This window comes from Lonchura striata, chromosome 8 (genome assembly GCF_046129695.1).
Source record: "Lonchura striata isolate bLonStr1 chromosome 8, bLonStr1.mat, whole genome shotgun sequence".
Taxonomy (NCBI): Eukaryota; Metazoa; Chordata; class Aves; order Passeriformes; family Estrildidae; genus Lonchura; species Lonchura striata.
Window position 1 is genome coordinate 18,078,459 of NC_134610.1, and position 26,032 is coordinate 18,104,490.

General features: G+C 35.4%; 1 long non-coding RNA gene across 1 annotated transcript in view; it reads right to left on the reverse strand.

Moving 5' to 3' along the window:
- LOC144246697 (uncharacterized) overlaps positions 1-19,319 on the reverse strand; it is a 233,201-nt gene extending 213,882 nt beyond the window's left edge. The window contains exon 1 of the long non-coding RNA XR_013340366.1: positions 19,205-19,319. This is a non-coding gene — a long non-coding RNA (uncharacterized LOC144246697). The remainder of the gene's footprint in view (positions 1-19,204) is intronic.
- Between the last annotated feature and the right edge of the window lie 6,713 nt (positions 19,320-26,032).

The following is a 26,032-nucleotide window of genomic DNA, read 5'->3' on the forward strand; positions in this document are numbered from 1 at the left end:
GTAAAGGAATATTTACTTCACTTTGCACCAGTATAAAAGCTAAGTTTCACAAGCTGTGACCACCTAAATTAACTATGGAAATTCCTTGTGACAAAGCAAATCAGTCTCCTGGGTGAAATGATAGGATGTGCTGTAAGCTGTATCTTGCACAGATTCATAGGACACAAGAAGCTTTCTGAGAACTTTCTGGGCCCCCTTTCCTCTTAAAAACAGTTCCTAATCTATTATTTGCCAGCAGGAAACTAAACAAAATGCTAAACTGCTCTTAGCCTGCAAACCTGTCTCTGGCAAACAGCAAAATAAGTACAACTGGCCAATTTCAATCAGATTTCTTTGGCAATTTTTCAAAGATGGGAAGAAGCGTGACACCAGCACTCTGCCAGGCCTCATGTGTCTCTGAATATTCTGTAAACAAAACCATTTCAGCACATCCCAAATCAAAGTCACACCAGCTGTTGTTCTTCCTGCACTTATTCTCTGCAGTGGAAAAGACAAAAATTGTACTGCTTGGAGAAAGGGGAAAAAAAAAACAGGCAAAGCAACACATGTCAGGAAAAGAAAGGGATATTAATGGCTATTTCAAGAAGAAAAATTTTCTTTTCAGCAGGCATTTTGATACCCTCATAAAAAAGGACCATGATGATGATGATGCCATAAAAAATAAAACTGTATCAAGCTAGGACTTTCATTTCCTGTTGACTCATACAATTTTACCAGATTTGTGTAAAGTTCACAGCACTTCAAGAAACAACAGAAATACACATTAACTCTGCAGTAGTTCACAGAAAGTTTCTGTGAGATAGAAAATGTATTCATGTTGAAAATATTGAGTCACTAAGCCCTCCAACTGCATTCCAAAAGTCTACCAGAAACATTTCAATCAAGAAGCAAGTATGTGACAGCCAGGCCATTTGGGCTAAAAAGCATTGTGCAGAATTATGTTGGGTGAATCTAGTGCCCTCTAAATGACCTCATATTATGGCCATGGTATTAAGTCATGGAGAAACCTGGAAGTAAGATGAATAATATTTCTTCCCTTAAAAAATAAAATTTAAAAATAGGAAAGTGAAAACTCTCAAGTTCCTAGCAAGAATGCTAAATTACCCCCTCTCCCAACAGAATGCTTCACTTTTATTTCCAAGTAGCAGTAAGCCTATTGACCCCCACAGTGTTATCCTTTTCACTGCTCTTACAGTACTTTCTTTAATCTCTTGGATCAAAGATTGGTCAATAAAAATCATCTCTGCTTTTGTGGGGAGCAAACAAACTTCACCAAGACCTATGATAATTTTAAATCTTCACTAAAATCCCTGAGAAACTAAACAAAACAAAATAAAAAGCTTAACAAAACACCATACCACATATGTTGATGTTGACTTTGCAACTGGATGTGATTGTGTTCTTTTTGTTTTATATTAAATACATTGAAGTATTTTTGAATATTATTTTATTAACTTAATAAAATAGGGTTTTTTTATTCTTTTAATACATGTTGCATTAAGTAGTTTTAGGCCTTGAAAAACTTATTCTAAATTATTTTAATATACTATTATGCTCTATTTTGAATCAACTGGTTTATGTCTTAATTGTAGAAAAACCTCTGCATCCTCTACAAAGATTAAAAGCTTGCACAGAATTTCCACAACAAAAATATTTGGTGAGACAGTTTTTAACACATAGCTTCCAGAATACACGGCATCTGAAGACTTTTGTTACACCTTTGGTATCAAATCTAACAAGAATCTGAGCTGGGGGAAATGAAAAATAAAAAACTAAAAAATAAAATTTAAAAAATGCTCCAGTAGAATTTTTTTGCTGTGGGAAAAAGAAAGGCAAATACTAAACCCAAACATCTAGAGGTATTATCTCTATGATACATTACCTTACAACTTAATTCGTTTTTAAATTCTTTTTCAACCAATGACTCCTGTGTACAGCATCCATATCCTGACCCTATTATTCAGAGTGGTTCTAATATCCATCAGCTTCCCTGTCATCTAAACTGAAAGGAAGTGATTTCTGTTTAGCCAAAACTTCTTGAAGTCATTCATAATCAATGATCGCTGCACCTTCATCTACTCTGGACTCCCTGATGAAAGCTGGGCGTTTCCCTCTTCCCCAGACTCAAAAGAAAAAAAAAAAAAAAAAAAAAGAAAAAAAAAACAAACCAAAACAAAACAAAAAAAAAAAAAAACCCACACAGTGGATGGTCCTTTTGATCTGGCTGTGACACAGGTACAACTTTGAATGTTTTCACCATGTCCCCCAAGACAGTGCTGGAAGGTCTTGACATTATTTACAGCACGCCTTGTAGACAATATCTTGCTTTCACAATTTTATTGTCACCTCCAACCTGCCCTCTTCCTTCCCTGAGGAGCTGTTCAAACCAACATTGCTACCAAGTCTCCCTGTTTCACCAACTGTATTTGTCTGGCCCTCAGGACAGGTTGTCTGCAAAGCTGCTGAGACAGTCAGCATTCCTCATAGAATCACCAGTAACTCTAGTGAAAAACAACATGTGCATGTGCCCAGAACATTTTAGTCATAATAACAGAGAATTTCCATCATTTTGGGCTACATCTTTTCAAAGCAGAGATCCCAGACCTGGATCTTGATTTCAGGCAGGCTTAAACCAAGTCTTAACTCTGCTATAAATAACATCCTTGTCTAGAAACAATTTCCTACTTTATAACTCAATGCCATTTTTTAGGTCATGTTGAAAATGGATCAGAAGATTCAAAGGTGAAGGAGAATATTTCCCTATTTTTTCTATATGGCACCTTATATGGACTATGAAGTGATGTAAAATAACGCATCAGGCTAAATACCACCCATAATTACTGAACTATAATTATTTTCTCGCACATTTATTGTGAGATCAGGACTTATTCTACTAGAGATTTTGAAAAAAAAAAAATAGGCCCTTGCTTCCAAATGCAGCTCACTTAATTCCTGATGCCAAGGCTGAGAGAACAGTTAGTGTCCCCACACCCTAACACAACATTAAAGATTATGGAGATGCACTTGGCATATCAGGTATAGCCCCTAGAGTCCCAGGAAGAGCAAAAGATGCTTGGAAGACAGATAAAGCTTAGGTGAATTTAGAATAGCCTAAAACAAAAAGGACAACCTTGCATTTACTGCATGAACAAATTCCCCATTATTTTACTTAAAACTTGGAGCATATAAGCAACAGATAGTCCAAACCCTGAACAGTTTTGTCCATCCCCACTGCCCCTTCCATGACCTTCCATCAGGGAAAACATTTTTTTCATTTAGAATATAGATTAAAAAAGTAGTTTTTAAAAAGCTTAGGCATGAACAGGTTGTTACTGAAAAAATTACTTTTTTTTCCTATGATGTAGAAAGGGAGCCTGCTGGACATTTCCACAGTGTCAGTGATACTAGTGCACAGAGAGGCTTAACAAAAGGCAGCCATGCTGTCTGCTGCAGCACTAAAAATGGAGAAAATACAGTAAGGTGAAGGGGAAAAAAGGCAGAATAAGTTAATTTCAACATCAATTTTAACAGCAGATTTAGAAACAGAAGTTGATACATTTATGACAGACTAAGCTGACACTGATTCAGTTACATTGTTCTGGTAACCTCAAAAAAATATTTCCTTGTTTAAAAGGACTTCATCTTGATTAAAAAAATATAATATATATACATAATAATATATAGTTTTCCCTAAATCCCAGTGCATCTGACACATACATCACATGCAGCATCTATTGATATATTTTTGCTGTAAGATCATTTTTAAGATTCCCCATATCTGATAATAGTAAGTAATTTAAAATATCATGCTTTTATTGAGGTTTTTTAAAAATAAAAAAATCTCATACTAAAAATGGATACTTCATATAGAAAATAGGTTGCTGTTCTCTAAAATTGACTCTAATGTTAGATGAGTATTAATAAAATCCATAAACCATTAGTACATTATAGCTGCTTTGTTCTGAATTACACAGACCTTTTATGTTTATTCCTCAGCAAAAATGCATTAAAAAAAATGAAATCCTCTCTAATTGTGCTCTCTGAAGATAGCTGGTAAAATCATTTCTAGCAGTAATAAATCAATTGTAGTATTAAAATGACCTGCCAGGTGCATCTTTTGCGTATCAGACTAATTAAGGGAATGTATTAATTGCAACTATTCATCAACACCACCAATGTTAGATAACCCTTACAATGAATCTTTTTACCATATTATCCAGCAATGAAACCGCAGTTTGACAAGATATAGGGGATTAAACAACAACCAAAAAGTCTTTAAAAAAAAACCCTATGCACAGATTTGTTTATTACTTTGTTCACAATTCTTTGCTAGGGAATCAATCAAACACAAGAAATTACAAGTATATGTACATAGTTTGTACTTAGACATATTTCTATCTCAGGAGAGACTTTCACAAAGTGTCAGATACTAATGTGGGTTTTTTCCCTCCCCCCAAATCTAATTCAGATATAAATTCATATATATTTTCTGTACCTATGAGTCAAATGTGACACAAACTTGGATCATCAGGCCTTCACTGGAAATAGCAATTTACTTCTGAAAGTAAGCTTAATGGTATCTTCGTTATTTTACCACCATGATGTATTTATAACTTTATACATTCTTATAAATGCAAAAAACAAAATTTCAGTCTACTAGTTTGTATGGGTTGCTGGTTCCCCCAATCTTATTTCCTATGCTAAAAATAAAAACTGTTTTTTCAAAAGTTTGAAGGTTTTTTTATCATCACCTTCTGCAAACAAAATTTCTGCACTGCACATAACTTCATGTATTTCAGGCAAAGCATTGAAAGTTGCAGAATGAAATAAAACTCCTACAATACCATTCTCTTTACCATGCTTCTTTTTATAGAAGAAGATTAAGAAAGGCTACAATTACAGGTGGTGGGGGGGGGATTATATGTATTAATTCAATTAGCAAAATACTCTGAGAACAATAAATACACAGACAAAAATCCATGAGGAAAAAAATTGGCCCACAATACCAAAGTTCACATTCTTCTCCCCAGTGTGTTGCAAAGAGACTAGTTCTTGTTGATTCAGTCAACAAGACCTTGCAGATATTTCTAAGTCACCTGGGTGTCTAAGCGCTAAAAATAATTAGATAGAACTGTGGCTTTTCTGTTGCCAACCCTCATGACTATCACCATCATTCTGTCCCAGGTATATCAGAGATTATAAGTAGCACCTGTAGATTCATAGAAAGACATTGTTGTATCTGGATGAAATTTACCTTCACTTCTGGCTGTATATCCATAGATGGGCAGTGAGATAAGGAAACTGGTCATAAACCAGCACTCACACCCTTATATTAGAACAATTATGCCTTGGTTTTATTCAAAAGAAGAGGGGCTGGGAAAAACATCACAACTCTGGGGTTCTTGTTTGGGCTTCTGTAAAATGACTCTAAGTTGTATTTCTGCAAAAAACTCAGAGAATTATGCACCTTGTCTCAAAGGTCACAGTACTAGATAATGGCAAAGGCAGCAAGTGACACTCAGGCATCAGCATCACAGTGCAGATGCACTGATAGCACCTCCCCAGCTGACTTGAGCACAAGCTCCCAGCAGCGGGCACTGGGACTCACGGCAGGCAGCCTGTTCAGCACCCCCAGCCACGCACACCACAGTCAGGATGCTTCTCTTAACATGCATCTCTGCAAACACGCTGCAGTCCTGACCTCCAACACTGCTTATTGTGGGTTTGAATGTTTCTTGAACAGCTACTGCCAAGAATTGTCAAAATGAATGAAATCGAAAGGAAATAGTCCCACCGTGAAAAACACTTGATTCATTTTTATTTATGACTCACAATAAGAATATACACCTTCCTACTTTTAAAGACTGTCAAATATAGAAATCTTAAAATTACACAGATGCTTCACAATCGGCAATGAATTTTAAAGCCAGTCACCTGTCTCCAGCTTGTGTCAATATGTCTGAAGAAATGCTCTCAATCGCCTTTGGTATTCAAAGAGTTAGAAATAGAAGTTCACAAGTAAGATATTGTTCCTGTCTCTCCCTTCACTACCCAGACTGCTTTCTGATCTTCCTTTTGTCCTCAATCCTTTCCTTATCCCTTTCACCTCTCTTTCTCACTCTCACTCCGTCCCCTTGATCCATCAGACACAGCCAAGCTATCTGACACCAATGCCTTAAAGTAATTTTGGACAGAGGCAAAATGCCCTAGAATCCTTAGTAATCCTCCTCAGATCCATGTACTGAGCCCCAGGTTGGCTCTTTTATAGCCACAAACACTCTTTCAGCTAGGTAGCCTGGAAACTGAAAGCTGTTTTAGTAACAGAGAAAGGACAACAAGTCCTGAAAGAAAATTAGCCTTCTCAGGAAGAAGGGAAGGAAAATAAATCCACTTTTTTTTTTTTGAGTGCTAACATTAATTTAAGCTAGGATGAATGAAATTATCAATAAACAAAGGAATTCTCTAACTGTAGTAGGTAAGTGGGGAACAATCAGTTGCGAAGGCAGGATCTGTCCTTTCATTGCAGTTGTATACACTCCACATCCCAGTACAAGACAATGGTTTACAATAACCAGTGGTTTTGTGAATTATTGAAACAGCTACAGTGTTCTGTACGTCTGTAGAAAAAAGTCTTTAGCCCTTTACCTTATCGTTCCCTACTGAGTCAAAGTATAGTTTTTGACATAGCAGATAGTGGGATTTTTCTTTGTCCTTTTCCTGTACAGCTAAATCGAAAGCCATATGGAATTCAGAGAAGTAAATAAAAAATAAAACACAAAAATCAATAAACTACTGCCAAAACCCTGTGGATCATACTAAAGTCAGTGTTAAGTTGCCTTTCATGACTAAGCAAGAATACAGAAAAACTGAAAAGACTACTTGTACCACAAGAGCTGCTTTCCCCCAGGCTTGGTGTGTACCAGCACTCACTCCCTTGGTACAAAAGGTAGATTGCAGTGACAGAATGTGGGTCCTAAAGCTATCTCACCTTTGAGAGGGGAAAAAAAAAAATATTTGACAAAATTATTCTTCTCAGTGTGGGAACATAACAGATCCTACTCTTCACAGCCCAATATAAGCCCCTGTCATCTCACGACTTTCTAGTCTTTTCATAGAATAAGAGAATCGTTTATGTTGGAATATGCAGATACACTACATGAGCCAACCCTTCCCAACCAAAAAAAAACCAAACCCAACAAACTTCCCCCGCCCAAAAAAAACCCCAGTTGAATACGGTTGGGCAAAATAACACATGACAAAAATCAATTAAGGATTATCTCTAAATTGTGCATATTTTTACTGAAAGAATGCAGAGATTTTTGGAAAGGAAGATAAAGGAGGAAATGGAAGGAAAAAGGCAAAAACTTGGGATCCAAAAGCTACTTCTTTCTTTGAAGGCCCATCAGACTCGGCAAGTAGCAGGACACAGCCAGATATCATGTACACACTATTTTAGGGTAGGGACTTAATTCTTCTTCAGCTCTGCCTTGTTGTTCTTGTGGTAAATCCTCAGGAACAATGGATGTCAGAAGCTGTGTTAGACTTATTCTAGCATAGTGAGGAGCAGAACCCAACATCAAATTGTAGCAAAAACAGTCAAGGCAAACTAACACACCTATCTGCCAATGATATTAAACAAGTTAAAAAACAAAAGCTCAGACATTATCTGCTATTAAAGTTACCGGTCATTTCTAAATCTATTAATTGATATTTCTCTGCAACAAAACAAAGAGAAGATGCTGTATTGACTTTTTAAGAAAAGAAAATAGACAGATCATAACTGAAGGAAGTGTAACATACCTGTTACTAAGGAGCTACAGACACAGACTTGGCCAGCCCCTCTCCTTCCCCCAAAGAAGCAATTTACAACAGTGAGAGAACGTAAGTCAGGGGATCAAACACAAGAGAAGTTTAAAAGCAGGTTTTGGCTGCAGTACTGATGCAACCTAATGGGGGCAAGAACAACTTAATGCCACACAAATCCATTTTTCTGGTAGGGCCAGAAGGCTCTGAGACAGCCTGACAGCTGATTCCACCTCTCTGGGATGTCAGTAGGCAATGCTCTTTAGAAAAGCACAGCCCGGACTTAAGAAGCTTTACTCACTCTTACTTCCTCATGATGAATTACAGTATGTGCCACATCAAGAGGCAAAGACTTTCAGCATTGCCACGTCCAGTGTTCCTAGTATTAAGCTCTTAAAACAGACCAGGCTTTTTCTATTATAAAGCCCCTGCTTCTAAACTCCATTTTTGCTTAAAAATGAAAAAAGAAATAAAAATAAAAAACCTGGGCAATATAAGCTCAGCTCACACTACCCCAAATGCCATGAAATTAGACAAGTTCGTTGTTTTGGAAATAAATTATTTTTGACATATTTAGTCTGGCAATAACAGCTATTTGAAAACCTAACATGAGGGAGATAATTTTCTATTCATGTCTGTATGCCCTCTCATAATTAATGGAAAAAGTCATGAAGAAGAACATATGAGTTTTAGTTTTGCTTTATTTTGCCAAAATGTGAATTGTCAAGAAGAAACTCGACCTTAACTTTTGTGGATGACTGACTACAAAACACATTTTCTTAGTCTGCTTTAACATCAGTCATTAGCTTCTTTCTCCAGTATTGTAGTATAGAGGTAAAATTTTATTCACAACAACTCCAGATACAATACAATACTGCCAATACAAATGGCACATAAGTACTTAATTTCCAAGGGTCAATGCTTTGTGACTGGCCAAAAATTAGGTATCTCCATTTTTACTCTCGACTACAGTCTGTTCAGTGAAGATATACTTATGAAGACAGCAACAGTCTTTTGCATATATTCTATACACTGTTTTCTTAACAAGGCATTTGGCCTTAGACACTTTGTCTACAGTAACAGCAGATCCCCTAAAAGGCAATATCAAAATCCATATACATAATCTGCAATTTTTCTGATTGTATTGGTACATCAGCTTCCAGCCATTAGCCTATACCTTAGCTAGAAAAGAAAAAAAGCATCCCTTTATAAACCTATTGATTCTAAAAACATCTCCTCCTAACCACATTTGTTCCAAAAGATTGTTGTTTGCCTTTACTATTTTTCTATACAGTTATACCTTCAAAGGAGCAGATGCTTTCCTACAGGGTTTATATTTAGTTTTTACTTTTACTTATGCCAGTGCTTTATTCTTAATATAGTTGTAAAATATACCACATTTTGCCCTATTTTCACATTTTTATTCTGTAGTTGTTTTTTCTCTGAAAAGTGTCATCCTTCGTGGCAATTTTTTAAAGACATGCATGAAGTCTTACAAACTTTTAATTCATTAAAAATGTGACTGTTAGAGCTCACAAATATCAGACAACTGTTAATATGGGAAAAAAAAAACCCTGTTCTTAATAATGAACCATTATTTAATGCTATTACATAGATGAAATTTTCTTTTAAAACCACTTTTTTTAAACATATTTAAGATGGCTGGACCCATTTAGCAAAACAGCTATCTGTCTTCCACTGCACATGTAGCTATGAAAAGCTATTGTTCAGGACTTCAGTGGCCTTGCCCAGTGTGTGAGACAAGCTGATTTTTGCTGAATCAGGATCTTAGCTCTAAATTATACCAATTTTTCTTTTTGGATTTCAGATTTCCTCTTTAAAAAATAGGAGGGGGTGGTTGTGGTTAAGGTAATTTGTTTACCTGTTCAGAAATGCCAGAATATTAGAACATCTGTTATTTAATTTAAAAAAAAAAAAAAAAAAAGAGATCTGCCTTTATCAGAAATTTTTGCTCTTCTTAAGAGTCATTAGTCTTACAAATAAAATGGAAATGTATAATTTACATGATGAAGAATAATAAGCCAACTAATAGATTAGTAGCATACTTACTTCCATATGCTAGAAAATATTTACAACATCATCCTGTATTATTAATTTTCACTGCTATGGTAATAGAAAATTATCTGCAAAATGGCTCAGTACAAATCCATTCATATTGTTTGTCACTTTAGAGAAAACTACACCAGAATAATCATGTCAGACAGCTAAGAGTTTCTATAATGACAAATGCAATTTTGAAATATTCTGGGCCAGAGGTGCTGAGAGATTATGGCAATTTTGGACATTCTATATTTTCTTATTAAATCCTAAAAGACTTTTGGTACTTGTATTTCCTAATTCCTGCAAAAATACTTTTTTAATATGAGGAAATCAATATTTTGCTAAAGAAAATCTGTACAATGATAAAGGTATTAATCCATTTTAGCAACTCCGCTCAACCCAGTACATTCTACTACTAAACCAATATATTGCCAGTGAAATAAATTATCATTTTCTCAGTACATTTAGTTTTTGTTTAGATGCAACACTGTTATTAACAATGTAGCTTCCACATAATGTACCACTAGGGACACAGGTATCTCTTCAGTTGTATGTAGCCATACAGCCATACATTTCATTCAAACTACACTAAAACATGGCTAGGTTTGTATTCCAGCCTTTCACCCTTTTCTTTCTCATTTTTCTCAGTAGACCAAACAATCAAGAATTGCATATTTCATCTGTTGCAGTGCCTCAATAATTATGATAGAGCTATAAAGGAAATTATACACTCTGCAGATGATTAAATCAGCCTAAACATTCTACTCTCATGATTCATTGTGGCATGAATGAAGACACCATATTCTTAGCCTTATATCTGTCCTGCTAATTTTCCTTAGCTTCATTATTTTTTTTGCCTGGTACTTTTGACCCTTCTTTTGCTCCCCCCTACCCTACCCCCTATCATCTGTCTCTCTCCTTTTTTCTTCTAATTAGGCCACTTCTGGGTTTTTCTCTTTTTTCCTGTCCTTCTTGCTCCAGGTATACTTCTGTCCCTGCGCTCACCTCTTTTCCACATTATCTCTTTCTAAGCACAATACCAATGCCACAATTTTTTCCCTTTCTGATTTGTGAAACTCATTCTTTCCTCTGTCCCTGCCCAGGCTTCCTACCCCCTATGGGGAAAAGCCTGTGCTTTTCCTTTCTCCTCTATTATGAGGTATGGTCTCTCTTGTATTTCAAACTCTAAAGTTCACTGAGCTTTTGGGAAGAGAAAACTACAACTGTAGTGAAACAACATAGGTTAGTCCAGAACTACTGCTGTCAGTTCAATTCAGTGAGAACTATTATTCTGAAGTAATAATATAATTGCCCTAATTACTGGAAAATTGGAAACTAAATACAATAAAAACACTATAACAAAAAAGAAACCTGAAAACTCCCCCAAATCAAAACAAAAACCCCAAACCAAACACCACAAAATTACAATCTCCGGGGGAAATACACTTAGAGAAATCCTTTTGCCAGAAATTTCACTGACTGGTTATGCTAGGTAGTTGCTTTTTAGAGGATTATAATACAGTACAACACAACAAAAATTGCAAGCCTTAAGTGATCTATACTGAAGCATCTCTGCTAACAACAAAACTGCACTAATATAATCCAAGTGAAGAGCTAGCTCTTCAAGTATATAGTTGTATGATATAACCCTCTTGTGTAACACACACCCTACTTCTATTCAGTTCAGCTTTTCTGACACCTAATGTTCCAAATCTAGGAGAATTTTTTTATATTTTTTGTTTGCTATACTCCATAAAGTGTAAAAAGACTAAATAAAGGGACAATCAATTGACAGTCATTTCCTAAGACCTTAGATAAAAGCACAGCAAGGAAGAAATGTCATAATTGTATATTCTGTCTCATACTTGGTCTGTCTTGAAGTACATTGCATTAAGGCTCTTGTAACATTATCAGTACTTAGACTCTTTTGTAAGACAAAATTACACACCTGTACAATGCACCTTACTAAACACCTTTTCTTTGCAACTAAATGTAGGCACTTCTATAAATCTTTCCTGAATTGGGTTCTACATTTTGTCTTCTAGCCTTCTCATTTATATTTTATAAAGCCATTCCTATTTCTATTCCTGTATTAAGCATATTATCTTCTCTCTATACATCTTTTCTGCAGAACATCCATTGATACAAAACCCTCTATTTCCTTCTATCTTGCAAAAAAAAAGGGGGGACAAGAATATTTCTCTGGCAAATTAAGTTATAAATCACTATTAGATTAATGAATTCTTTTAAATGTTGCCTTTAGGCAAAACAAAAAGAAAGCAAAGGAAAGAAGTTTAGCAAAATAATCTGTAAAGTCAAACAGAGTTTTGCTAGATTAATTGCTTCATGATTTGGTATCATTTTCTTCTTTGGTTGACTAAAAATATGTTACTGTGCAATATTAGGTAGGCATTCATATAATCAAACAGAAGTGGTGAGTTATCAAAACTATTAAACACCTTAAGAGGTGATAACTATCACAGGGAATCCATATTCACAAGGCATAAAAGGATAATTTGACCATTTAACTCTAGGTATCCAATGCTAGAAGTTTTGAAGTGTAGAAATTATGGTAAAGTTCACAGAGAAGACATATGTGTGTATAAATACATTAATGACCACATAAAAACCATTGCAGTCAATATAAGTTTACCACTCTTCAGTAGAAACATAGGTGAAAGCAATTCAGAAGAGTTGAACTGCAAAATGTGAGAAAGAATGAGGACTCCAGTCTTTGCTAGCAAATGGATTAAGTCAGCATAGCATGAATCAAGAAACAATATCTAACAAACATATTCTGGAAGCTTTTTATTAAAAAATGAGAATTAAAAATACATTGACTTTTTGACTGCTTCTGAATGGTATGAACTAGATTAATTTTTGCAATCACCTGTAAATTAGAAGCAGAATTTTAAATTTTGCATCACAGTGGTTTGGTTGATGTAATTCTACTGCCCATTTTAGAAAAACTCCTTAGGAAGCACAAACTCCACAAATTCTATTCCATTCACTGCCACTATATTTTTTAGAGTCACTTTAAGATAAATAGTGCTGTGATAAGAGGAAAAAAAGCATTAGCACTAACATTTCAGCAAAACTATTTTATTCTGATAAGTTCTGCAGAAATCACACTAGGCCAGTGGTATTCAGTTGTAACATAAAAATTAAACACCATTTACTTGGTATAAAATTGGGATAGTATGTAAATGAAGTAGAGTTTCAATTCATGTCTTCTTACTCACATCTGTTGGCAGTTTAAATAGTTTTAGTGTCATTAATTGTTATAAAAGTGCAAGATTTGCGGTATGCTTGCCACTTAGGACCAAAGGCACAAAAGTCTAATTGAACTAAGTAATTAGTAATTTGTCATTTCCTATTGTCAGCAATTACTTTCCATTAGAAATCCTCACTGAAAATTCTAATTTGAAGTGAGGTTTGCATTTTATTGCTGTCCATCCAAATTAGTTTAAAATTGACAGCTACATTTTCATTTAAAAATTTAAAGATATTAAATATGCTTGAAGACACTGAGACATATTTTACCCCATGTGTAGTTGTGATTATCAGAATGAGATGCAAAATCCAAGACATTTCTTTCTTTTCTTCAATTACAAAGTATATGCCAGCTTTACATAGTAGGCCACATCAAACTCTTGCTCATGTGAATAGTGCCCTTAATTGGCAATTTAAATGGGTAACACAAACAGAGTATGACACACAAAATTCCGTAAGGATTCATTGGATTTCTTACTCACTTTTATACAAGGAACCGGAAATATATATTGAAAGTGCACATAAGAGCAACGGAAGTGAGTCTTTTCATGCTTTGTCCTAAAGACTTTTCTCTTTGGTTTTACCGCAAAATAATGTTTTGTTTGTTATTTTGCAGATTTGTTAAAGCAATCAGCAGTGTTCAGTTATGAATGCTCATCGTGCAGCACAAGGCTGTGCTTGGGAGGGCAGGAGTTCTGCAAGTTCCTTGGAAATGCACAGGGCTGATCAGCCACGAGGAGGTGGAGATTTATAATTAAGACACGTCAAATGGGTATGCACCATCATTTTGGGGCTCATAACTTGGAACTGCCTAGCTAGCAGCAACTTGGTGCCTGGTGAAATGCTTCTGCTACACTGCCCAGTCCTGAAACTAGGGGATGGATGACTTGATGTGCCAGGAGGCAAACTGGTTCAACTTCCTTGGCAGACAGTCAAAAGTAATAATAGCATAAATTCATCACTGTCCCAGAGATCTTTTGTAAGCAAGTTACAAACCTGAACACAAAGAGCACAGAGGTTTATTTTTTTAATGTGAAAAATGCTCAGACCCTGAAATAAGATCATGCTTAGCTCCAGCTGACAAGCATTTCAACATAAAGCTAACAGTTTAGCAGAGATTCATGCTAAACATGCTCAGAAGATACCAGCTAGGCATCCCTTGCTATCCACCCGTAAGCAAGCCTCTCAAAGTCACAGACAGAGCATAAGAATCTACAGTAAGCTCTCACCACAAAGTGAGGGAACAAATCTGGTGCTTAAGTAGTTGTATTAATTTACAGAACCAGAAGACAACAGAGCCTAATAACAGACAGTTACTAAAGGTATTATCAAGCTCATCTGCACTTCAACTGCAGTAGTGTACTATGGTATACCGCCGTCTTCATTTAGCTTGTGATAAAATAATTTACCTTTAGATCTTGCAATGGTGATGAATTTCCCTTAAATAGTTATTCTACATCCATATTTCCTGAAATCATACATCTTTTACTGAAATTCTCTCTGATAAGTGCTTAATACACATCGCAGATAACTAGCACTCTAGATTAAGTGCACATTAATTACTGTTAACTTGGAGCATAATTTCTATGAAGACACATACCCACATACTTACACAAAGTTCATCACAATTAATGCTGTGACAGACAAAAGTGAAGATTTCTAATGATTTGTCACTAATAAATAACGGGCATTGTCCACAACACTTTCATAGCTGGAGTACACTGTATCAGGGAACATCAAACAGACAGTATCCTAAGCCCCTTTTCTTAAACTGATTGAATAGATTTGTTACCCTTTCAGGGAGAAAAAACATTTAAAAGAAAAACCAAAACACCAAAAAAAACCACTGCTACAAAACACCCAAAACACCCCCCCACCCCCCCAAAAAAATGCCCCACACAACCAAAAAGCCACACTGGAAGGGGGAAATGTCATCAGAACCCTCAACACAAGTCCTCTGGACTGGCAGAAACCTTAGTCCAACACCCCCCCCTACTCCACTGCAATCAGTTCTGCTTCATACTGTATTGGTAGGAGCTGATAATAATTAGATGTTTGATATATATTTTAAAAACCCTGATCTCAAATGCTAAGACTGTTTCCTAATTATGCTATTCCTACCATGGGGTGTTCAAAGCTAAGGTTTAGAGATATTTTCAGAACAATAAAGATAGTGGGTATATTGCAAACCATTATTCTGCCATTTCTGCAGCTGTTTAATTGCCAATAAGGCACTGGACAAAACAGAATTAAATTAAAAGTTCAATAAACACAGATCAATATTCTTGTAAATACCAAGTCTATAAAATGATCTCTTTAAATGTAGTTATACTACAGGTACCACATAGATAACATGCATTTGAATTTTATGTGCTGCTTAAAGTCTAGTTAAATTTCTTCCCAGTAAAAACATTTTTGAATCTAGGAATGCTGTCAAAAAATAAAAAAATATTATAAACCTTTCTTTATTCTTAAACTGTTGCTGTGCTCTCATTCCACATTAGCTCACAATCAGCTGAATAAAGAAGTCATCTTCTGTCTAACATGTAAATAAATCATCAGCTTCAGTTACTTTACCACTAGCTGTTTGTCATTCAGAAAAATAATGGTTAATCAATGACTAATCAATGAAGATGTGTAACGTATTAGTTTGCAGTCCTTCATCATCCTATTTTCCTCAATTGCCTGGGGGTTTGTGTTCAGTACTTACAGAATCGATTACAATTGTGAGTGATCATTCAGCTCATGTTGAGAGCTGTCAGCTGGGCTTTCTGCTAGGAGTTTTCACCCTCCTGTTTAATACGAGATGCTAATATTTTGCTGCATCTGACAAGCCAGATACTGTAGTAGAAAATTTTATAAGAAGTGCTTAAGTAACTAATTGCAACACTACATGTCACTTGATGAAACTAAACTTTTCCTGACTTCACAATAATCATAAGCATTACTGCCTTGCTGTGGAAAATTAAAGGAAAATAGCTGTCTGCTTGAGTCTGATCATGCCTGCAGGGAAGGCCTCAGAAAGGCAACTGACAATGATGCCTTTGTGCATAACTGCAGGGGAAACACCAATAATTCTTCAATTTTCATATAAACTGACATTCTTCCCCATATGACATTCATGTGTGCACCTAATTTCCTAGGAGAGACACTAGAAAAGTTGTACCCTCAGACTTTTGATACACAGTAACACAAATGAATAACAAAGGTTTCTATAACGAAAGTCATGTTTCACTGCTTGACAAGACTATTTGCTTTGAAGCAGATTTAAGCTTGTCACCAACATAAGGAGAAAATACTGGGTGCTGTTCCCACACACACACCAAATATATTACTGTCAATGTATAGGTTTATTCACTTTAATTATTGTTTTCATACTTCTCTCAGAACATGCATGTCAGTGGTAGTCAGAGTGTGATGGTGGAAACTAATAATTGTTAATGTATTTCATGAAATATTTAGAACTGAGCGGTATCGATTAAAACAGCAATAGGGAGGTGCGCAGCTGTAGCAGTTTGAGCTCCAACAGCTCCCTCTTGCGATTGAAGCGTCAAAGCTCCCTCGCTAAAACTGAGCAACATTCCGGTGCCAGGCTAAGTTTATCGGCACTCTTTCTATACGCAGTACTAAGAAAAAGAGAGAAAGAGACGTAACCTTAGCTGCCAATAGTGCAGATATATCTTTTTTACACAAAACTTTGCAATTTAGTTCAATAATTGTTTATTATACAAATTTAATCAAGAAAAGAGTAATTTCTCCACTAATTCAAGGAATATAACTGACCTAAAAATTCTTTTAATAGTGTAGAGGTTTGTTCAGTTACCTTATTTTTATAGCTAATTTTGATACACAGAGAAATAGCAATTGATTTCAAGAAACAAGCATATTCCCCATCAAAGAGTAAAAAGAGTATGCACTTGCACCCATAGAACTGAAAATAATCAGTGCCTGGTTTTTACATAGTGCACAAAATCAGTCCTAAATACATTCTCTAATTCAAAACAATTAGTGAACCACTAAAAATAGCTACAAAGCAACATTTTTTACCTTGCTACAGAAAATAACATTCCCAGCATTAAGTCTTATTTTGTTTCAAGGTTTTTGTCCCTGATCTGTATTGAGAATAAAATTACCTTTTGCAAATGAATCGATATTCCAAAACTTTTTTGGTTATAAACAGATTGATAGAAAACACTGGTTTCTGGCATGATCAGAGAAATAGCTGATGTATTGTCAATTAGTGCATCCAGCAAAAATAAACCAAATTTACTATTAGTTACAAGACTAGTACTAAACCAATAAAAATGTAAGACCTATAAATTATAAGTAGAATCTCCCTACAATCAAATAATAAGTAAATACTGTAAAGAAGTAAACACAAAACTTGTAAACACATAACATTCATTATATTTAGTAGACAGTTGGAAGAAACTGTGTTTTAATTTAAGATTAGTTGACCAAATTGGCCCAAAGAATCTGAATGAAATGAATTATTGTAACTTGGTTGTTTCTTCCCTAAAACTCCCTATAAGTACACAGAAATATTTAGATACGGTCAATGCACCTTAGCAACATCTTGAACACTCAGCCCAGCTCCCACCCCTTCAGAATGACAACATAAATAGTTGCTCTGAGATCACAAAGTGAAGGAAAACAGCACTTTAAACCATGAATGGTATTCTTGGTGCACACTCCTTTTTGTTTCTCATTTCTTAAATTCCAGCGGAGATTCAAAAAACACAAATAGGCAAAACAGGTCCATTCCCTCTTAGTTATTTGATGTCTACAGAATAGCCCCCTTTTGTTAAGCTGTTGAAGACCAGAAAAAAAATTCTTGTCTGCTTATATCAAATTCATACTCTGAATTACCTTGCTTGGTCACCTGACATTTTTTCCTTTGGTCTGGAAGCTCTCAGTTTGCTGCACTGTTATGAACATCAACAGTCAGAGTATGGTGGCTATGTGCGAATAAGTATTCTCATTAAAGACTTTGTAAGTCATACTGACATTTCATTAAAATGTATTTATAACAAACTTTTTTTGAGCAAAATTGCTAATCTTTGTCTTTGAATTGAAAACTCTACACCAAAACATCTATTCAATCATATTACATAAGACAAAAAAATGCTAATTTTATCCAAAAAATTGATAAGCCTTATGAGCTATGATATGATTCCCAATGCACAGAACATTTTTCTTTTTTTTTCCTTAAGATATAATCATCAAAACAATGACAAATGAAAGACTCAGAAAAGGTTATGACTTGACAAAGTAACATTTTTAAAACTTGGACACCAATCAAATTGATATAAGCATCAGTGATGCAACACTTTCTGACACTAAAGTCTTTACCACTGTCTAAAACATATAGAATAGCCTATTGTGATTGCTTAACGTCAACTTTTGTTCATAAACTCTTTCATAAAAGTGAAACAGGGAAAAATGGTTTAAAGCAGTTCAATTTGTCTATTTACCTTAATCTCTAACTATTCCCATATGTCTTAGATACATGATGTATGACATGCCATAAACCAATTTTTCAGAGATCTACAAGACAGAAAAAGTCAGGCTCCCAACATTTTAAGCACAGAACTTTCACAGACAGCTGGCAAAACAAAACACTTCTAAGCTTCAGAAAAAGCTGAAAGGTTTTATTTGCATCTCTTAAATAAGATACAGTTAAAATATTTCATCATACACACAACCTCAAGGGAGGAAGGTCTTCTTAAAAATGTGAATTAAACCAAAAAGTTGATGGATGATGTTTTAATAGGACAAGTAGACTTTTATTTAAGAGGCAAATGCTAGAGCTGTGCGCTCATTTTTGAAAACCAGCCTGTGACACTGTACATTAAAAATCACAAGTGGTGTAATCTCACTTTATGGTCATATGCATAACTCAAGGCACTCAGTGCAATGACTTTTTCCAAGCATTTATTAGCAATGCTCACTTTAATATGCATGAGTCTGAAGCACAGGGCACAGCAACACACATTTAGCAAGATTTTCACTGGCAACTTAGAAAACAAGAAACACACTGCACAATAAAAGCGTCTGTCTGACTTACCTAGAATAGGCAGTAGACTGGAGGAAGGTGATGTGTCAATTAGCAGAAAGTTTAGTTGCATCCAAGTTGCAGCATAGGATTCATTTGGTCATAGTGTGTACGCAGGGTACCAGGTGGGATTGTTACAAAAATTAACACTGCCACTGTAAAAAAATTAAAATAAAACTGAAGAAAAACAATTGCATTGATTAAAACACATTTAGTTTTATATAATAAATTTAATTTATAATCCTGTGTAAGATCTATAATCTTCAATTTATATTTTTAAAATTTCATGTACACTTTTTGTTTCAATTTGAAGTATTTAAATAAATGCCTATATTAAAAGGCAGAAAGATTTCTTAAATCAAGACAATTTCTCATATCAACAGGAGCTAAAGCTTTTCAGAAAGTCTAGAAACACATTTTCTATAATTCGGTATTGTTATGCATTTTAGAAACATTCGGTATCAGGAAGAGATACCTAACAATGAAAAAGAGTGTATAAATTTTCTAAGACTGTAGTTTCAGAAACTTCACTGTCATGAAATATGTTTATGGTAAAAAAGACCAAGAAGGTTGTATATAGAAATAGAGAAAAAAACAAACAAGAATACCTCAAACATCTAGCTATAGGCAAAGAAAAATACTTTTAATCCAGCATATAAATTCGTACAAATATATTATGAATCCTAGGATTAAAATGTCTGGTTTTAAAGTTCAAATAAGATTGAGAAACAGACTGCAGATCATGTATACAATGTAGGGTCAATGCCGTATTGAATTTCTAGACCATTTTCAGACTACCTTCTGGCAATGGAAGCATTTTGACCACTGACACTTCCTATGGGTATATCTGACTATCCTGGTACAATGCACCATTCCCCATTATTGAATCTACAATAAACTGCTGTAGGTTATTCATTGATTGAGTGTTTAAGTGTATTCTTTGGGAGCAAATGGAGAAGGAAATCTGTAAACAATCACACACACAAAATCAGCAGAATTCTTCACTTGGACAGGGTTTTCAGTTTCAGCACGTAATTATCTGCATATATTTTATAAAAGCTCTGTCACTTTAAATAAAGATGCATAAGAATTTTTCTCTTAAAAGTTATATCAAGCCACAATGAGGAGCTGCACATTTTATTTCAAAGATTAAGCCATCATTGGCCAATATGACTACATGGGGACATAAGATTTAAGCACATCTGCCTACTTTACACTAACATCTTTATCTAGATCAATTACAATATGCACTATCACTGTTAAATAACCAATATAGATGCAGACTGCAGATCTATAATATTCCTAATGGAGGTTAGAACAGATATTAAGAGCTCCATTTTCATAAGCTCAAGCAATAATCATGTGTGCTTGTACGCCTGTGCATATCTTCAATCAAGCTGTATTTTGATATCACAGGAAAATGTTTCTTTTTCTCCTTTAACCTGTGTAAAACACTCTCATATATATTTAGCTCCAAGTTCATTTGTACAGTTTGTCTGCCACTATGTATTTATAGCTATTGCCCAAATGAGCTGTTCATACAGTACGAGGGAGCTGAAGTATAAGAAAGACATTTGAAGTTTACTTCATCATAATTTCCCCTTTGATTTAACAAACAAAAAACAAAGGGATCATCCTGAAAATATGTACAAGTTATATGTCTTCACCTTGAGAAAACTGCACATGTCACTGCAATACAAAAACATAGATTTACGTTTCTTACAATTAAATATTTAATATTAATTTCACTGTAAATCTACAAAGCAATTTTATTATTCCCTCCCATTCTCACTGGAAAACTACAGCTGCAATATTACTTTTTATTTCAAACTAGCCTCCAAACACCAGGAAAACAGGAGTCTTAGCCACATAAAGCCCTTTTTATACAGATAGCAAAGGTTATACTGTCCTCCAAAGAGCTCAAAGTTGAGCAGTTTGGAGCAAAACACACATGTTGAAAACAACATTTTGTTCTATGAACAGAACTTAATTATGATTGTTACACTAAATCATTGAAGAAAGATGAAAACCTGCACCCCTGCTTACAAAGATTTTGTAGTGTATGCTGAGCACAGACTATGCTAAAAAAAAATCTGATCCATCCATACACCACTTAGATATGCAAATTCACAGACAAAAATATATATGTGCAAAGCACAGCAGGACTTCATAAGTATTAAAGCATTTTAGCTGCTCATGTACTGCAAGTCACAACATCAGAATATTCTGAGTTGGAAAGGATCCACAAGGATCATCGGATGGCCCATACAGAGATCAAACCTGCAACCTTGGCATTATCAACACCATGGTGTAACTTAGTGAGACAACCTCAGCCCATCAATCATCTCCCTTCCTACTGGAACCCAGACTCATGTAACTGTATCCTGATTGCAGGTAGGAGTGAGGTCTTCAGCAGGGTTCCCTTGGAGAGAACCTTAAATCCACAGTGAATCCAGAAGGACTCCATTGACATTCAGGAAGTAAGACTGCAAGTTGCACCATGGAGAGCATCCACTCTGCAACTCTGACAACTCACAACAGGAGCTTTTGAGCAGATGCTCAAGTGTGTTATTAAGTTGTGGCAAGGTATCAATTTCCTCTTCTGTCTGACAAAGTTCAAATTCACACTTCTTACCTCCCCAGGGGACAGCTCAGCCATCTGCCAGTAAGCCCAGCCTATCCTTTGCCTTCCATTTCAGTAAAGCGTGCTCACATACTTGCTGGCTGGTGCAGGACAGGACAGATTTGTGTTAGGAAACCAGCAGTACCAACTTTTAGTTTGTTTAATTCCATAGGTGCCCAAAACTCACCCAGGAATAAGATTCAGTTGCACTCCATTACAGGTATTTTTGTAGAAATTTTAGAATATTTTATCTGCTCTCCAGCTGTCCCTTCAGAAACATGTAGATTTCCCTTAGTGTATCTTCTGGTCAAATGCAGATATGTCAAAAGCTCCAAGACTGAAACAACACCAAGTATCTACATTTTGACACAGCCTACACTTAAACTGGCAACAGCCCATAATCCCAGGGCATCTCAAATACTAGAAGCAATGTGATCATATTAGCTTTCTTGGATGCAGTGATTAGTACAGCCAGAGTAGCCACATATGATACGGTTTCACTTTTTATTCTGCAGTTCACATATTTTTTCACAACATTCACTGGACTATGGAGACTTAGACACTTGTTCTGTTACTAAATACACCCAGAAGCATCTCATTCTTGAGCACTGAAAAACCATATATTCATACAGCACACTGGGAAGCTGCTTTTATGAATGCAATTTCACATTCTTCATATGAAACTGTTAATGAGTAAAACAAGCAGTCCCTGGAACAAAGAGCAGAGCACAGATTTCCCATTCCTAGCAGAATACCCCATCAGGAATCCTGCTTATTCCCTTCAGGCTAACACGTTTTTTTCTGCAAAGAAGGAAGGGAACAGCAACCTAGATATAATGTAACAGTGAGGCCTCTCTCTGAAAAAGGAGACTGGGATCTGATGGGATCTGATACAGGTTCTCAATCTCTGTCAGTCAGACCGCTGCTTCTTCTGCTGAGAACCTCACACCAATGGAAAGAAATTCCTTTCAAGAAAATAATATCATGTTTTGCTTTTTGTAAAGAAACAGCTCATAGGATTGAATACCAAGAGAAAACTTAAGCCTATAAATATCACATAAAGGTATATGTTCAAGGTCTGAAAAATTAATGCACTGCTTGCAATCAGGATTTCTTACTGACTGATTTAGATAGTCACCTTACAGGTGTCTTTAAATAAAAGAAATCAGATCTGATGGTTCATGCTATCAGTAAATCTCTATCAGATGTCAAAGTAGAGGTCTCAGGTCACAAATGAGATGCCTAAATGTCAGGTATTTCTACATCCAGTGTCATAACAGCTTTAGGGTCATATATACCTGCAAGTCTGAAGATACAATTGTGTGGACTATAAAGAAGACTTGGAAGCACTTTAAATCTCACCTCAAATCCCTTATGATTAACTTCATGTTGATTCTGTTATGTCACAGGTCTTCCTTTAGGAGCCTTTGGAAATAGGGACTCATGCCCTCATGCAAATTTTTGTAATACTTCAAAGTAAGGCAATCACAAAAATAATTATAGCAATAAAAGTAATAGATGTGTGCTTTCTTTTGTTTTTATTATTTTTGGGGGACTTTTTTAAATCAATATAATTCTATAGCACTGGTACCTATGCTTTCTTTATAAGCTCATCCTATAAGATTGGGTAAATCTAACGGTTTTTGGGGTTTTTTTTAAGTCACTCTAGAGTTTTGGGTTTTTTATATTTTAGCTGGTAGGTGAACAAAATTTCTTCCTCTGTATATTAAACACATACAACAAAGTAAACTATCTTCATAAAGAATTTTTCCTTTGGGACCAGTTGTCTGCACAGCCTATCCCCAAATGATATTAACATGAAAACTAGGATATTCAGTACCTTTCTTCACAAAAACCTATAATGTTCAATTTCCTATCCTCAGGAAGACATCAAGACAGCATGCAATCACCTTGTCACTGGTTCTGGTTTAAATGTGGTCAAGACTCGTGCTGTAAAGTTCCAGAAGCAGATCTTAGATATTTGACATTTCATTCCCCAAGTCAAGATGTTGATTTGCTTAAAGAAAGTGACTCGACTGCAATATTAATTTTAAAGTTGCTTTGTTTCAAAAAGAAGGATCATAGGGATCACCTTATATGAGATTACATCAAAAGCCCTACATGAAAGGTGTCTGAGCATATTTGGATAAGCAAGTTGAAAACTGGCAGGGATAAAGCACTTGCCATTACAGATGTTCTGGAAAGAGCTCACAATCAGGAATGCTTGGGATTGCACACACTCCATGAGCTCTGCACTCTGATGCACATGTATTACAGCACAGTTTTGAATTACATGGTCACTTTCTTTTCCAGTCATAATACGTACTTTCCATAGGCAAACAAAAGTAGCATCTTATGCTACATATTCCAGGCAAAGAAAGTCTGCTAGAACATCCAAAATGCGCATGTAAAATACAGAATGCCATCTTAGAAAAACAAGGGCAACAACTCTTTTATGCTTTCATTCTCCCAAATGCCTATTTACCTGCTCCCACCATTTTGGTGGTGCTTATGGGAGCCGCACTCACAGCTGAAAAGAAATTTGTTCCATGGTTGTTACGTAAGTCCATAAGCTTGCCAGGGCACAGAAAGATTTATATCTTCATGGAATGCCACTGTCAAAAATATGTCATTAGGACCACGCCAGGCTTTGTCAAATGTGTTAGTAGGCAATGTTTTAGGAACTATGGGCAAAAGGAAAAGTTTGCTTTTCAGGAATAGTCTTAGTCAAGAGAAAGAACAATTTTTCACTTTCATTTCTTGGGACAAGAAAACACATGAAACAGAAAAAAACCCTTTGAAGATTATTTAGGTCCAGCTGAACTCCATAGTATCTGAAAATTATTAACCACCACCACCTTCTTAGCAAAGGAAGTTTTTCAGTTCCAATTATCCTGACTCAGAATTTTGTCCATTCTGTAAAATTCTGTAATAAGAAAAGCTGAAGGAAAATTATTTTTTATCAACACCCTGTTACTGGTTCTAAGAAGCAATTTAAGGTGGAATAGCAGAAGTAGGCAGGACTTAGTAGACACCTGATGAATCACAGACTCATTTAGGTGATCCAGATGATTTTTAGTATCTCTTCCAATACAAGCCATCTTATGAATTAGGTTGGAAAAAAAAAAATTTAAGAACAGAGAGTTCAGCTGTTAAACTAACACAGTAAAGTCCACAATTGAAAATTATTATATATATAGTCTGGTTCTCTTTGAACAACTGTTGAAGTCTAGCATTTATGACATAAGACTTACAAATTAAGTAGTACTAACAATAATGTCAGAGTCTTATACCAGGAAACCTAAAGAGAAAAAAACCTCAAAAACAGCCTTTTGAATGGACTGAGCTTTGACCTGCCCCATCCCCAATAAGAAAAAATTCCGCCTCAAAACAATATTTGAAGCTAAAAATTGCCACTTTAAAGGAAATATTTCTACATTTTTGAAATGTCTATTGTTTTCAATTACACCTTCTGGGCACAAGAGAGTGTCTTAATTTAAGACTATTTTCCACATTAAAAGTTTGTTATTCTTGCATCACGATACATTCAAAAAGTCCAAAACAGAAGAAACATAAGCCTATTATCTCTAAGTGGTAGTAAAGGAGAAAAGTAATATTAGAGGCTAGGTTATTACACCTGAATGCAAGTGACTTCTGGAGATGCCACATTTCTTTTGTATAGAGTATAAATGAGGTGAGTTTCGGGTTTTTTACATTGCAGCTCAGAAAATAACTATTAATCTAGAACAGCTGGAAAAAATTAATTATTGACACATCAGTTTAGAAAAGGCTTAATACAGAAGGACAAGGGTTGCATAACAGAATGACATTTATTGAAAATTTAATTACCTAATATGCGTGTTTGAAAGTTGTCTGAAAATAATCACTGACGACTTATTGTAGTGACTGAAAAATTAACAGCTCCAATTGCTAAGAATGCCAGAGGCTGGCAGAGGCAATGCTTGCTGCTGTCAGAAAAAAAGGAGGAAGCTGGTATTAACACTGGCACATTTTGACTAACTAGGGTGGTATTACTAAGGTAGCTGGTGCAGATGGTGCATAAATATTTCTGATGGACGGCAACACCTACAAATAATAGGTAGTAGACCCTGAAGAAATTTGTCTTCTTCCTTCTTCTAATAATCCTGCTACTTCCAAGTTAGAAAGAAAAAGCCAAGTATGTCTAATGTAGTGGAAAATCCAGAAGATAAATATAA